Here is a 4,157-nt window from a genome sequence, read left to right as displayed (position 1 = left end):
GTATAGAGCTCCAAGGAGATTATGTTGAAAAATAAAAAAAAAATTACCCAAAAAAAATTATTTTTATACTTCATTCTAAGGACTTATTGAACTACCCTCGTACCTCTGGGCACACTGCCATTTACTTTACCTTGATACACTTGTTTCATTAGTCGTTCATTTGGTATTCTCTCAACATGCCCGAACCATCTTAACCGATTTCTTTCCCGTGTGTCTACTAGCGTCTCTTTTGCACCACATTCTTTTAGAATTATCTCGTTACTTACTTTGTCCATCAGAGTTTTTTCGCATATTATGAGCATGAATCTCATGTCAATTGCGTTAATTTTACTCTAATCTTTTTCTGGATAAGTCCATGTCTCGCTACCGTAAAGTATAGTCGGTACAAATATAGAATTATGTATTTCCATTTTAGCTTTATTTTATATATTTTTACTTCTAATAAGGGAACCTGCTCTACCAATAATCTTCTTACCTTCTTTTATGCGTCCATATAATTCCTCAGCTATCTTCCCGTCCCTAGTAAATAAACTACCAAGGTATACGAACTTATCAACTTGTTCAATTCTCTCATCATTTAATAAAATATTGCATAGTGTTCGTTTTTATAGCTTGTAGGAGCCATCCATTGACTCCATACTCTTTCAGGACTTCCCAAAGTTTACTTCTATCTACCTTGTCAAAAGCTTTTTCAAGGTCAACAAATGCACAGAGAACTTTCTTTCCTACTCTCAAACTTTTTTCTGTTATTTGCCTTAAGCTGAGTATTTGATCCGTACATAACCTTCCTAGCATAAACCCACTTTGGACTTCCCAAATCTTTGCTTCTGTTATTTTCATTATCCTACGAATAAGTATTTTTGAGTATATTTTACTTACGCTACTTAATAAGCTAATCCCTCTGTAATTATTTCAGTCGCTTTTATTTCCCTTTCTTTTGTATATTGGTACGATAATCGCTTTTTTCTAATCGTCTGGGACGTCTCCCATCTCGAAACATAAATTTATCAATTCGCACAGTCTATGTGGTATGCACTCGCCACCGTGTTTAAGCATTTCAGCGTTAATACCGTCTACCCCGGCAGCCTTACCATTTTTCAGGATCTTAATTATATCCCTAACCTCAGTGACACAGACTTTCTTAATTGAGTTTTCTATCACATCGTGTTCAACATCGCAGTTGTGGTTTCCTATAGTTTTATCTTCGAGCTGTCTCCTAAAATAGCTTCCAGATACTATCTTAGGGGACTAGTATTCCGTCTGCATCATATACCATTTCCCCCCTACTATTTCTCATGTTGACAAATTCTGTACTTTTGTTTCCTTTCATTTTTTTTATAAAGTAGTTTCCTGCTTCCTTCGAAGTCATTTTCTATTTTAATCTCTTCTTCTGCTCTGATTGTATCTTCACTTTCCTTAAATAATCGTTTGAGTATCCTTTTTTCCCGTCTATAATCATTCCTACGTCTATTTCTTTCCTCATTGCTAAAACCTGCGATGTTCAAAGTTCTTTTGTACGCTTCTCTCTTTGCGTTTTGGGCAGCCTTAATTTCATCATTCCACCACGCATCACCAGACATTCTTCCGACAACTTCAGTACCACACAGTTCGATCGTACATCTAACAAGGATATCCCGTAACTTTATCCAGGCGCCCTCTATATCTTTGTTTTTTATACGGTCCTCCCATGTTGCCCTATCTATGTTTTCGATTATCTCATTTTGGAAATCTATTCGCACATCCGGTTTCTGTAGGTTCTCAATTTTGATTCGCGCTTGTTTTGTTTTCTTGGTTCTCTTTTTTCTCCATCCCCGACCTAAGTTAATTTTTGAGAAAAGAAGGTAATGATCAGTGTTGCATTCAGGACTCCTCATGACCCTTGTATCTTTGACTAACTCTCTTAATCTTTCATCCGCAACAACAAAGTCAATTATACTGCGGCTATTTCCTTTGGACCAGGTGTACATGCGGATCTTTTAATGCTTGAACGAAGTATTTGTAATAAACAGACCCCTTTCTAAGCATAGACCAACTAATTTATCTCCGTTATAGTTTGTTCTTGGATCCCCAAAATTACCTAGTACTCTTTCGGTATCCTGATTTTGGATGCCCCATCCGTCCATGTCTCCTAGTAGAATTATTATTTCCCCATGTTCGCAAATATGTATTGTGTCATTTAAAGTGTCCCAGAAGGCGTCTTTTACTTCTCTGGGATCACTATCAACTGGCGCGTAGCATGCTATGATAAATAGTCTTCTGATTCCTACTTTCATTATAACCCACAGAAGTCTGAAAGAAAAATTCAAATATTCATAAATTTGTCAAAAATAACTCAGAATAACGCAGAATGGTTTGAAACAGATCGTACTAGATTCATCAGCATAAAATAAATGATTATTTTGAATATTTCGGATATCTGAAAGTGTATTTTTTATAAATTGAGGCTTATTTGCTTGTAACCATTTTAAGTTTTCATTTCAACAGCAAAATTATATTCTGATTCTAATGGTATGTAAGCTCAACATTTTCAAAAGAAGTGAAGGAGCCGTTACGTGGGTTTTTAGACTAAACCCAGGGCTTGTTAAATTTTCGCTTATAAGATTTTAATTATTCTATTCTTGGCGCAATGCATGAAATTCTTCATCAGAGTGTGAAATAGGCTTATAATATTTAGACTATGACATAAATGAATATAATGAGATAAGTTTGGTATAAGTTAGCATTAAAATCCGTAGAACAAAAAGATGGAATTAATGATGATGTGTGAATATAAGTTCAAATGGAAATAAATAGAAATAGATTTAGGAAGGATGTAGTTCGTACAACATATGTCAACGTTCGCGAAGAAAAGGACCTAACTACCAACAATTAGAGTTTTAGCTTTTCCAACTAATCTATACGTTTTAAGTTGATTTTTCACGATAAAAAGCTTATACTTTTATCTGCAAAATTAATTTTGATTTTAAAATGCGAAGTAAGGCCCTCTTGTAGATATCCTGTGTCAAACCGCCACTTCAATCGCTCCTCCTGTGAAATGTAGCTGCTGACAATTAGTGCCATTTCTTCGCGGATGGTCATGTATAGAATATTATTATTATCATAATATGAATTTTAAATTAAAAATAATACAGTTTTAAATAAAATAATAGATGACTGTATGAGCTAAGATAGATTTCGAATATATCGGAGAGAAAGGAATCACAAGAGATAGTTAAAGATTATAAAGTTACAGTTTAAGATTAGATAATGACAAAGTTGTGAAAAAGAGGATTGAATATATAGAAAAGTATAAAATTAAAACATTTTGCAAAGAATGAGCAAGGACGTCATTGTATCCAATTATAAGAGGAGCATTGGAGAAACTCGAGACTTCAGACGGATTATATAGTAGAAGTTAATCCGAACTTCTAAATAAGACAAGCAAAAGAGAAGCTAAGAAATATGTATAAGGTAAGTAAGTAACTAAGTTTCTAAACGAAACTCACTTGTATCGCCAAGGAAGTCGGTAATAAGTAAGGTCTCGTCGTCTAAAGCGGTGACGAGACTATCCGTGCAGGTATTGGTATTTTCGATGCTGATTTTGATGCTGTCATCCTTGTTCAGTCGCGGATGATTATTGGTGTAATTGTGAAAGTTATTATTATTGTTATTAGGATGGCCAAGATGGTGATGGGGTGAACGTACAGACTCTGTACTGCTGGTGTGTAAGCCAACTCCCGTAGTTGCTCTTCCGTTCACGACCCGAAGGCTAGGTGCCCGCCTTCCACCCCCGCCCCCACCTCCCACTGAAGCACCCCGGCCTCCTCCGCCTCCTCCCTCGCCCTCCCTGAAAAAGAAAAAACATTTTCGTTAATAATAAATATCAGCTAATCTGGCTTTCTTACAAGAATACATGGTGAGCATGCTCTCACACCAAGGGATATCGGCGGGATACCCCATTTAGGGCCCAGTTATATCTTAAGATATTCATGGGATATCTGAAGGATATCCCAATTGATATCTTACAGAGAAGACAGCTCTTTTATTAATAGCTCTTTTATTAATAAGCGTGTATGCTCTACAATTTAGCAAAATAATTGTATTGATGATCAAGATATGCATATATTCAAGTAGTGCTGAAATGTACCTTTATAGCACGGTCGGATCAATTTGATTCA

The 4,157-nt window shown here is 35.7% G+C and overlaps 1 protein-coding gene across 3 annotated transcripts in view; it reads right to left on the bottom strand.

Annotated features, from left to right (window-relative positions):
* The window catches only part of LOC117174676 (potassium/sodium hyperpolarization-activated cyclic nucleotide-gated channel 2), a 167,274-nt gene extending 163,505 nt beyond the window's left edge, over positions 1 to 3,769 (bottom strand). For 2 of the 3 annotated variants that reach the window (XM_033363974.1, XM_033363975.1), the window contains exon 1: positions 3,486 to 3,769. The gene's annotated coding sequence lies outside the window, so the exon portion shown is untranslated. The remainder of the gene's footprint in view (positions 1 to 3,485) is intronic. The other variant, XM_033363972.1, reaches the window with a different exon arrangement.
* Positions 3,770 to 4,157: the final 388 nt, after the last annotated feature.

The sequence above is a fragment of the Belonocnema kinseyi genome, chromosome 6, assembly GCF_010883055.1.
Source record: "Belonocnema kinseyi isolate 2016_QV_RU_SX_M_011 chromosome 6, B_treatae_v1, whole genome shotgun sequence".
In the NCBI taxonomy this organism is placed as follows: Eukaryota; Metazoa; Arthropoda; class Insecta; order Hymenoptera; family Cynipidae; genus Belonocnema; species Belonocnema kinseyi.
The sequence above is the reverse complement of the archived record's forward strand: the minus strand, read 5'-3'. Positions and strand labels throughout refer to the sequence as shown.